Source organism: Vipera berus, assembly GCF_964194415.1.
Source record: "Vipera berus genome assembly, chromosome: Z".
Lineage (NCBI taxonomy): Eukaryota > Metazoa > Chordata > Lepidosauria > Squamata > Viperidae > Vipera > Vipera berus.
In genome coordinates, this window is record NC_138205.1 from 133824662 (window position 1) to 133836391 (window position 11730).

An 11730-nucleotide genomic window follows, 5' to 3' on the forward strand; every position below is an offset into this window, starting at 1 on the left:
AGCAGGAGACGCTGACAGAACCATAGGAGGACAGAATCGGAAGGGACCCTGGAGGTCATCTAGTCCGACCCCCTGCTCCAGCAGGAGACGCTGACAGAACCATAGGAGGACAGAATCGGAAGGGACCCTGGAGGTCATCTAGTCCGACCCCCTGCTCCAGCAGGAGGCTTTCGCAGAACCATAGGAGGACAGAATTGGAAGGGACCCTGGAGGTCATCTAGTCCGACCCCCTGCTCCAGCAGGAGACGCTGACAGAACCATAGGAGGACAGAATCGGAAGGGACCCTGGAGGTCATCTAGTCTGACCCCCTGCTCCAGCAGGAGGCTTTCGCAGAACCATAGGAGGACAGAATTGGAAGGGACCCTGGAGGTCATCTAGTCCGACCCCCTGCTCCAGCAGGAGACGCTGACAGAACCATAGGAGGACAGAATTGGAAGGGACCCTGGAGGTCATCTAGTCCGACCCCCTGCTCCAGCAGGAGGCTTTCGCAGAACCATAGGAGGACAGAATTGGAAGGGACCTGGAGGTCATCTAGTCCGACCCCCTGCTCCAGCAGGAGACGCTGACAGAACCATAGGAGGACAGAATCGGAAGGGACCCTGGAGGTCATCTAGTCCCACCCCCTGCTCCAGCAGGAGACCCTGACAGAACCATAGGAGGGCAGAATCGGAAGGGACCCTGGAGGTCATCTAGTCCGACCCCCTGCTCCAGCAGGAGGCTTTCGCAGAACCATAGGAGGACAGAATTGGAAGGGACCCTGGAGGTCATCTAGTCCGACCCCCTGCTCGAGCAGGAGAGGCTGACAGAACCATAGGAGGACAGAATCGGAAGGGACCCTGGAGGTCATCTAGTCCGACCCCCTGCTCCAGCAGGAGACGCTGACAGAACCATAGGAGGACAGAATCGGAAGGGACCCTGGAGGTCATCTAGTCTGACCCCCTGCTCCAGCAGGAGGCTTTCGCAGAACCATAGGAGGACAGAATTGGAAGGGACCCTGGAGGTCATCTAGTCCGACCCCCTGCTCCAGCAGGAGACGCTGACAGAACCATAGGAGGACAGAATTGGAAGGGACCCTGGAGGTCATCTAGTCCGACCCCCTGCTCCAGCAGGAGGCTTTCGCAGAACCATAGGAGGACAGAATTGGAAGGGACCTGGAGGTCATCTAGTCCGACCCCCTGCTCCAGCAGGAGACGCTGACAGAACCATAGGAGGACAGAATCGGAAGGGACCCTGGAGGTCATCTAGTCCCACCCCCTGCTCCAGCAGGAGACCCTGACAGAACCATAGGAGGGCAGAATCGGAAGGGACCCTGGAGGTCATCTAGTCCGACCCCCTGCTCCAGCAGGAGGCTTTCGCAGAACCATAGGAGGACAGAATTGGAAGGGACCCTGGAGGTCATCTAGTCCGACCCCCTGCTCGAGCAGGAGAGGCTGACAGAACCATAGGAGGACAGAATCGGAAGGGACCCTGGAGGTCATCTAGTCCCACCCCCTGCTCCAGCAGGAGAGCCTGACAGAATCATAGGAGGGCAGAATCGGAAGGGACCCTGGAGGTCATCTAGTCCAACCCCCTGCTCAAGCATTTCATAGAAGTGGCTGTCCAGTTTCTTCTTCGAAACCTCCAGCGATGGAGCCCCCACAACCTCCGGTGGCAAGCAGTTCCACTGGTTAAAATTGTCCTCCGTGTTAGGCAGTTTCTTTCTCCTGAATTCCAGGTTGCTTCTCTTCCTTCATTAGTTTCCATCCATTTTTTTTTCCTTCTTCTTCTCCTGCCTTCTGGTGCTTTGGAAATGAGGTTGACCCCCCTCCTCTTTGGGGCAGCCCCCCCAATATTGAAAGACTGCTGTCAATCATGCCCCCCTCCCCCCCCCTGGTCCTTCTCTTCTCTAGAATAGGCCAGGCCCAAATCCTGCATGTTTTTTTTTCCCCTCATGGCTGAGGAATTCTGGGAGTTGAAGTTCCCCAGTCACCAAAGGGCCCAGTTGGAAGACCCCTGTCTTAAAGCATCATGGCTGAGGAATTCTGGGAGTTGAGGTCCCCCAGTCACCAGAGAGCCCAGTGGGAAGACCCCTGTCCTGAAGCCTCCCGGCTGAGGAATTCTGGGAGTTGAAGTCCTGAAATCACCAGAGGGCCCAGTTGGAAGATCCCTGTCTTGAGGTTTCCTGGCTGAGGAATTCTGGGAGTTGAAGTCCTGAAGTCACCAAAGGGCCCAGTCGGAAAACTCTGCAGTTCCCCCCCCCACAAAGTCTCCATATTTTCAGCTGAGCTGCCCCAGCTGCCAAAATGGGGGGGGGGGGAGAGAGAGAAACATCTGGCACAGCTGGACTGAGAAGGGGGGGCTGTGGGGTTGGGAGAGATGGCAGACCTATTGGGGGTCTCCCCTGCGACAGTCTGGCCTGGAGACAGACAAGCCCCTCTTTGTGGGAGGGGGGGTCTCTTATCACTCCTTAAGGTGGTCCCCTTGTTTGCAGAGCCGGGCTCGCCCCTTGGAGCAGCAACATGGGCCTTGTAGTCCCTGCCCTCTTCCGAGGGGGCTGCCAGCCGCGTTTGTGAAGGAGGGCCCCCCAAAGGGCTGCTGTCCCCCCCAAAAGCAGGAAACAAAATTGTGCAGCTTCCCCTCCCCCCCCCCCCCCGCTTCTCCACACACCACTCCGCCGGGAGTTGGGCAAGAAGATGGTTCCAGCGACGCCGAGTGTGAATTTCGGCGTCGCAGGGATGCACGAGTGGACGCTGCAGGGCCCTTTCTGTGTGGGGCTCCTGACCCCCCCCCCACTTAGGAAGACACACACACACACACACACACACACGATCGGTGCCCGGCTTTGAAGGGGAGGCCTCCCCTGTTCCCGACAAGCTTTCTAGCTCGTTTGGATGACCCCACAGTGCCCCCTCTGAACGTAACCCCCCTCTTCTGGCCCTCTCCCCCCCCCCGGATCCATTGGGAGCGGACCCACCATCTTGCACCCCAGGGCCTATCTCCTCCCCGAGGTGGGTCCCGGGGGCGTTGGGCCCATGTTCCTGGGCTACACTCGTCCCACCGCGGTGTCAGAATAATTCGGGGGGGGGAGGGTGTCCAATTTGAGCCGGGATTGTGTGAGGATATATATAAGATCCAGAGCAAGAAACGTTTAGGCCGAAAAGCAAAGAGTTTTGGCTTTTAGGGGCAGCCGCAGAGAAACGGGGTACGGTTTTCATAAGGGGAGCTAGTCCTGGGCGTGGATGGGTCTACGTGCCGATTCTAGGGTGACGCTCGGGGGGCGCCTGGCTGTGTGTCTGTCTGTGTGTGTTTGTGAGCGAGCAGTTCCGCCGGAAGACCCGAGTTTAATTAACCCTATTTGGGCTTGCAGACCTTATCCTTTGATACGCGGATCGGGACCCTTACAGAATTTATTGATTTATTTATTTATTTTGGGGACTTATATGCCGCCCTATCTCCCGAAGGACTCAGGGCGGCTAACCACAATAAAAGACAATAATACAAATGTTAAAAAAAAATGAATTGAGAGAATCGCCGAGTTGGAAGGGACCTCGGGGGGTCATCTAGCCCAACCCCCTGCTCAAGCAGGAGATCCTTCCTGAGTCACAGAATAACAGAGCTGGAAGGGACCTTGGGGGGTCATCTAGCCCAACCCCCTGCTCAAGCAGGAGACCCATACAGAATTGCAGGATAACAGAGTTGGAAGGGACCTCGGAGGTGGTGGTAGTGGTAGTAGTAGTAGTAGTAGTAATTATTAATAATTTAATAATAATAATAATAATAGTTGGAAGGGATCTCGGAGGTCATCAAGCCCAACCCCCTGCTCAAACCAGGAGACCCTTGCAGAATTGGAGGATAACAGAGTTGGAAGGGACCTCAGAGGTAGTAGTAGTACTAGTAGTAGTAGTAAATATAATAATAATAATAATAATAATAATAATAATAATAATAATAATAATAATTATAGTTGGAAGGGACCTCGGAGGTCATCTAGCCGAACCCTGCTGCTCAAACCAGGAGACCCTTGCAGAACTACAGAATCACAGAGTTGGAAGGGACCTATTTGGGTGTGTAGACCTTATCCTTTGATATGTGGATCGGGTCTGGGTAACTTATTGGGGGGGCGTGGTTTGAGGAAGTTTGAGTACAAGATTTCACCCCCCCACCCCCCATTTGCTCTCGAAAGATGAACTGAATTTCGGCTCGACTGTCCCATCACGCGTGGCGGACACTGATTCTCGGCTCTTTGGGGATCCTGTTTTAAGGGATGACGGAAAGAGTGGCAAAGAATACAGTAAGAGTTTGATATCAGAGTTCCGGCCGTGGCGATCGCAGGACTGAGGCCCTTAGAGAGACTCGGCACAGCCTGAGAACGGGAAAAAGCCTGCTGTGGGGCAGGGCCTCCGTGGCCCCATGGTTCCCTCCCGACCGCGATTACTGGAGGCCACCCCGACGAAATCCAGATCTGTGGGAGCTAGAGCTAGTCTTCCCATGGGTCAGAGAGGGGCGGCCTGGATCCCTGTTCTCCAGGCTACCATCACTCAATCAGAATAGACCTAGAAGGGACCTGCGAGGTCACCTAGCCCAACCCCCTGCTCTAGTAGGAGACCCTTACAGAATTACAGAATCGCAGATCTGGAAGGAAAATCGGAGGTCATCTAGCCCAACCCCCTGCCCGAGCAGGAGACCCTTACAGAATCTTGCAATAACAGAGCTGGAAGGGATCTCGGAGGTAGTAGTAGTAGTAGTAGTAGTAGTAAATATAATAATAATAATAATAATAATAATAATAATAATAATAATAATAATAATAATAATAATAATAATAATAATAATAATAATAATAATAATAATAATAGTTGGAAGGGACCTCGGAGGTCATCTAGCCCAACCCCCTGCTCAAACCAGGAGACCCTTGCAGAATTGGAGGATAACAGAGTTGGAAGGGAACTCGGAGGTAGTAGTAGTAGTAGTAGTAGTAGTAGTAAACATAATAATAATCAGTGCTTTTTTGTAAAAGAAAAAGGTGCCAGAACTCACACATGTCATACAATCCGCCTTGCCTACCCTACAAGGTTCCATCCAAAAAAGGTGCCGGAACTCCGTTCTGAGCGTTCTATGAGAAAAAAAGCCCTGAAATAAATAATAATAATAATAATAATAATAATAATAATAATAATAATAATAATAATAATAATAATAATAGTTGGAAGGGACCTCGGAGGTCATCTAGCCCAACCCCCTGCTCAAACCAGGAGACCCTTGCAGAATTGGAGGATAACAGAGTTGGAAGGGAACTCGGAGGTAGTAGTAGTAGTAGTAGTAGTAGTAGTAGTAGTAAACATAATAATAATCAGTGCTTTTTTGTAAAAGAAAAAGGTGCCAGAACTCACACATGTCATACAATCCGCCTTGCCTACCCTACAAGGTTCCATCCAAAAAAGGTGCCGGAACTCCGTTCTGAGCGTTCTATGAGAAAAAAAGCCATAATAATAATAATAATAATAATAATAATAATAATAATAATAATAATAATAATAATAATAATAAAAATAGTTGGAAGGGACCTCAGAGGTCATCTAGCCGAACCCCGCTGCTCAAACCAGGAGACCCTTGCAGAACTACAGAATCACAGAGTGGGAAGGGACCTTAGAGGTCCTCTAATCCAGCCCCCTGCCCGAGCAGGAGACCCTTACAGCATCTTGGAATAACAGAGCTGGAAGGGACCTCGGAGGTCATCTAGTCCAACCCCCTGCTCAAGCAGGAGACCCTTGCAGAATGACAGAATCGCAGAGTTGGAAGGGACCTCGGAGGTCACCTAGCCCAACCCTCTGCTCAAGCAGGAGACCTTGTGCCATTCCAAGCAAATAGCTGCCCAGTCTCTTTTTAAAAAACTTCCAGGGATGGGGCGCCCGCAACTTCTGGTGGCAGGTAGTTCCGCTGGTTAATTGTCCTCACTATGAGGAGGTTTTCTCCTGCATTCCAGGTTGCTTCTCTCCTTGATGAGTTTCCATCCGTTGTTTCTTCTCCTGCCTTCGGTGCTTTGGGAAATAAGTTGACACACACACCCCTCTTCTTTGGGGCAGCCCCCCCAAATCCTGGAATACTGCTGTCCTGTCTACTTCGCCCCCCCCATCCTTTTCTCTAGACTGGCTAAACACAAATCCTGCCGATATATGCAGGATTATGATGACAATAATAAAGTTGGAAGGGACCTTGGAGGTCATCTAGTCCAACCCCCTGCTCAGGCAGGAAACCCTATACCATTTCAGACAAATGGCTGTCCAGTCTCTTCTTAAAAACTTCCAGTTGTTGGAGCATTCACACTGCAACCGTTCTTAATCCTCTTAGTTGCTCCACACAACCCCCCCCCCCACTTCCTCACATCCAGGGCAGTGGAAGAACTCTGTGGGGGGGGGGAAGGGGGGGCAGAACAGAAGCTCTTCTCTTTTCAACCACAAGGGGCGCTTCTGCCCCGTCGTTTCCCCCCCCCCCCCCCCCGGCTTTCCTATATATCCAATTTTTAGGCCCGCAAAGTGACTCTGGGTGGCTGGCAGGTTATCAAACGTGTGAAAAACGAAGTGAAATGTTAAAAACGGGTTAAAAGAGGCTGGGATCAAACCATTGTTAAAAATACTACTGGATTAAACTGGTTGGGTTTTTTTTTAAAAAAAAAGTTCCTGCTGGCAAACAGCAAGTCAGGCGCCTCCGTTGCTGGTCTCTGCTGCCCTCCGGTGGTCGCAAGGCTGCTCTGCAGGCTGGTCTTTCAATTGGGGGGGCATAAAAGCCCCTTGGGTGGGATGGCTTTTTCCTGGTTTGGGGAGGGGGCTTCTTTGGGGAGGGGGCTTCGGAAGGGGAAGGAGGGAGCCGTCTGCTGGCTCTCTGGGGCTCCTGTGCAAGAATTCAGTCACAATAGAGCTGGGTGGCACCCCAGGAGGTCTTCTAGTCTGACCCCCTGCTCAAGCAGGAGACCCGTACAGAGTCATACAAATAACAGAGCTGGAAGGGGCCTCAGAGGTGGTGGTGGTGGTGGTAGTAGTAGTAGTAGTGTTGGAAAGGGCCTTGGAGGTCATCTACTCTGACCCCCTGCTCAATCAGGAGACCCGTACAGAGTCATAGAATAACAGAGCTGGAAGGGGCCTCAGAGGTGGTGGTGGTGGTAGTAGTAGTAGTACTACTACTAGTAGTACTAGTAGTAGTGTTGGAAAGGGCCTTGGAGGTCATCTAGTCTAACCCCCTGCTCAAGCAGAAGACCCCTGCTCAAGCAGAAGACCCCTAGAGAGTCATAGAATAACAGAGCTGGAAGGGGCCTCAGAGGTGGTGGTGGTTGTAGTAGTAGTGTTGGAAAGGGCCTTGGAGGTCATCTAGTCTGACCCCCTGCTCAATCAGGAGACCCGTACAAAGTCATAGAATAAAAGAGCTGGAAGGGGCCTCAGAGGTGGTGGTGGTGGTGGTGGTAGTAGTAGTAGTGTTGGAAAGGGCCTTGGAGGTCATCTACTCTGACCCCTTGCTGAAGCAGGAGACCCGTACAGAGTCATAGAATAACAGAGCTGGAAGGGGCCTCAGAGGTGGTGGTGGTGGTGGTGGTGGTAGTAGTAGTAGTGTTGGAAAGGGCCTTGGAGGTCATCTACTCTGACCCCCTGCTGAAGCAGGAGACCCGTACAGAGTCATAGAATAACAGAGCTGGAAGGGGCCTCAGGTGGTGGTGGTTGTAGTAGTAGTAGTAGTGTTGGAAAGGGCCTTGGAGGTCATCTAGTCTGACCCCCTGCTCAATCAGGAGACCCGTACAAAGTCATAGAATATAAGAGCTGGAAGGGGCCTCAGAGGTGGTGGTGGTGGTGGTGGTAGTAGTAGTAGTAGTAGTAGTAGTGTTGGAAAGGGCCTTGGAGGTCATCTAATCTGACCCCCTGCTGAAGCAGGAGACCCGTACAGAGTCATAGAATAACAGAGCTGGAAGGGGCCTCAGAGGTGGTGGTGGTGGTAGTAGTACAACTACTACTAGTAGTACTAGTAGTAGTGTTGGAAAGGGCCTTGGAGGTCATCTAGTCTGACCCCCTGCTCAATCAGGAGACCCGTACAAAGTCATAGAATAAAAGAGCTGGAAGGGGCCTCAGAGGTGGTGGTGGTGGTAGTAGTAGTGTTGAAAGGGCCTTGGAGGTCATCTAGTCTGACCCCTTGCTCAAGCAGGAGGCCCGTACAGAGTCATAGAATAACAGAGCTGGAAGGGGCCTCAGAGGTGGTGGTGGAGGTGGTGGTGGTAGTAGTAGTAGTAGTGTTGGAAAGGGCCTTGGAGGTCATTTAGTCTGACCCCCTGCTCAAGCAGGAGACCTGTACAGAGTCATAGAATTAACAGAGCTGGAAGGGGCCTCAGAGGTGGTGGTGGTAGTAGTAGTAGTAGTAGTGTTGGAAAGGGCCTTGGAGGTCATCTAGTCTGACCCCCTGCTCAATCAGGAGACCCGTACAAAGTCATAGAATAAAAGAGCTGGAAGGGGCCTCAGAGGTGGTGGTGGTGGTGGTGGTAGTAGTAGTAGTGTTGGAAAGGGCCTTGGAGGTCATCTACTCTGACCCCCTGCTGAAGCAGGAGACCCGTACAGAGTCATAGAATAACAGAGCTGGAAGGGGCCTCAGGTGGTGGTGGTTGTAGTAGTAGTAGTAGTGTTGGAAAGGGCCTTGGAGGTCATCTAGTCTGACCCCCTGCTCAATCAGGAGACCCGTACAAAGTCATAGAATAAAAGAGCTGGAAGGGGCCTCAGAGGTGGTGGTGGTGGTAGTAGTAGTAGTAGTAGTGTTGGAAAGGGCCTTGGAGGTCATCTACTCTGACCCCCTGCTGAAGCAGGAGACCCGTACAGAGTCAGAGAATAACAGAGCTGGAAGGGGCCTCAGAGGTGGTGGTGGTGGTAGTAGTACAAGTACTACTAGTAGTACTAGTAGTAGTGTTGGAAAGGGCCTTGGAGGTCATCTAGTCTGACCCCCTGCTCAATCAGGAGACCCGTACAAAGTCATAGAATAAAAGAGCTGGAAGGGGCCTCAGAGGTGGTGGTGGTAGTAGTAGTAGTGTTGAAAGGGCCTTGGAGGTCATCTAGTCTGACCCCTTGCTCAAGCAGGAGGCCCGTACAGAGTCATAGAATAACAGAGCTGGAAGGTGCCTCAGAGGTGGTGGTGGTGGTAGTAGTAGTAGTAGTGTTGAAAGGGCCTTGGAGGTCATCTAGTCTGACCACCTGCTCAAGCAGGAGGCCCGTACAGTCATAGAATAACAGAGCTGGAAGGGGCCTCAGAGGTGGTGGTGGTGGTGGTGGTGGTAGTAGTAGTAGTAGTGTTGAAAGGGCCTTGGAGGTCATCTACTCTGACCCCCTGCTGAAGCAGGAGACCCGTACAGAGTCATAGAATAACAGAGCTGGAAGGGGCCTCAGGTGGTGGCGGTTGTAGTAGTAGTAGTAGTGTTGGAAAGGGCCTTGGAGGTCATCTAGTCTGACCCCCTGCTCAATCAGGAGACCCGTACAAAGTCATAGAATAAAAGAGCTGGAAGGGGCCTCAGAGGTGGTGGTGGTGGTAGTAGTAGTAGTGTTGGAAAGGGCCTTGGAGGTCATCTAGTCTGACCCCCTGCTGAAGCAGGAGACCCGTACAGATTCATAGAATAACAGAGCTGGAAGGGGCCTCAGAGGTGGTGGTGGTGGTAGTAGTAGTAGTAGTACTAGTAGTAGTGTTGGAAAGGGCCTTGGAGGTCATCTAGTCTAACCTCCTGCTGAATCAGGAGACACGTACAAAGTCATCGAATAAAAGAGCTGGAAGGGGCCTCAGAGGTGGTGGTGGTGGTAGTAGTAGTAGTAGTAGTGTTAGAAAGGGCCTTGGAGGTCATTTAGTCTGACCCCCTGCTCAAGCAGGAGACCTGTACAGAGTCAAAGAATTAACAGAGCTGGAAGGGGCCTCAGAGGTGGTGGTGGTGGTAGTAGTAGTAGTGTTGAAAGGACCTTGGAGGTCATCTACTCTGACCCCCTACTGAAGCAGGAGACCTGTATAGAGTCATAGAATAACAGAGCTGGAAGGGGCCTCAGAGGTGGTGGTGGTGGTAGTAGTAGTGCTACTACTAGTAGTAGTACTAGTAGTAGTGTTGGAAAGGGCCTTGGAGGTCATCTAGTCTAACCCCCTGCTCAATCAGGAGACCCGTACAAAGTCATAGAATAAAAGAGCTGGAAGGGGCCTCAGAGGTGGTGGTGGTGGTAGTAGTAGTAGCAGTAGTGTTGAAAGGGCCTTGGAGGTCATTTAGTCTGACCCCCTGCTCAAGCAGGAGACCCGTACAGAGTCATAGAATAACAGAGCTGGAAGGGGCCTCAGAGGTGGTGGCGGCGGTGGTGGTAGTAGTAGTAGTAGTAGTAGTGTTGGAAAGGGCCTTGGAGGTCATCTGAGGTCCGGATGGCTCCTGACCTTTGCTCTTTCTGCCGTGACCTGAAAACTCACCTATTTGAACAAGCCGGCCTGGTCTGATGGGTTTGGGGTATTTTAATTGTAATTTTCATTAACTTTTTACTGCAATTGGGCTATTCTATTTAATTCTCATATTATCTTTTGTATATTGTATTTTTATTGCATTTTATTGCCGTGTACACCGCCCTGAGTGAAGGGCGGTATAGAAATTAAATTAATAAATAATAATAAATAAATCTAGTCTGACCCCCTGTTCAAGCAGGAGACCCATACAGAGTCATAGAATAACAGAGCTGGAAGGGGCCTCAGAGGTGGTGGTGGTGGTTGTAGTAGTAGTAGTGTTGGAAAGGGCCTTGGAGGTCATCTAGTCTAACCCCCTGCTCAAGCAGGAGACCCGTACAGAGTCATAGAATAACAGAGCTGGAAGGGGCCTCAGAGGTGGTGGTGGTGGTAGTAGTAGTAGTAGTGTTGAAAGGGCCTTGGAGGTCATCTAGTCTGACCCCCTGCTCAAGCAGGAGGCCCGTACAGTCATAGAATAACAGAGCTGGAAGGGGCCTCAGAGGTGGTGGTGGTGGTGGTGGTGGTGGTGGTAGTAGTAGTAGTAGTGTTGAAAGGCCTTGGAGGTCATCTACTCTGACCCCCTGCTGAAGCAGGAGACCCGTACAGAGTCATAGAATAACAGAGCTGGAAGGGGCCTCAGGTGGTGGTGGTTGTAGTAGTAGTAGTAGTGTTGGAAAGGGCCTTGGAGGTCATCTAGTCTGACCCCTGCTCAATCAGGAGACCCGTACAAAGTCATAGAATAAAAGAGCTGGAAGGGGCCTCAGATGTGGTGGTGGTGGTGGTAGTAGTAGTAGTAGTAATAGTAGTAGTAGTAGTTGGAAAGGGCTTTGGAGTTCATCTAGTCTAACCCCCTGGTAAAGCTGGAGACCCTTACAGACTCATAGAAAATCGGAGTTGAAAGGGGCCTTAGAGGTGGTAATAATAATGATGATCCTCATCATGATGGAAGGACCCTTGGAGGTCATCTAGTCCAACCCCCTGCTCAGGCAGGAAACCCCATACCATTTCAGACAAAGGGCTGTCCAGTCTCTTCTTAAAAACCTCCAGTGAGTCAGAAGGGACCATGGAGGTCATCTAGTCTGGCCCCCTGCTCATGCAGGAGAACCTTACAGTCATAGAACAACAGCTGGAAGGGACCCTGGAGGTCATCTAGGCCAACCCACTGCTCAAGCAGGAGACCCTTACAGAGTCATAGAAAAGCAGAGCTGGATGGGACCCTGGAGGTCATCTAGGCCAACCCCCTGCTCAAGCACCACCACCTTTTGGGCACC

At 51.6% G+C, this 11730-nt stretch overlaps 1 protein-coding gene across 1 annotated transcript in view; it reads left to right on the forward strand.

Annotated features, from left to right (window-relative positions):
- The window catches only part of LOC308679064 (arf-GAP with GTPase, ANK repeat and PH domain-containing protein 3-like), a gene marked incomplete at its 5' end in the record, with an annotated part of 45810 nt that overhangs the window by 15881 nt on the left and 18199 nt on the right, over window positions 1-11730 (forward strand). The gene's annotated exons all lie outside the window — the stretch shown is intronic.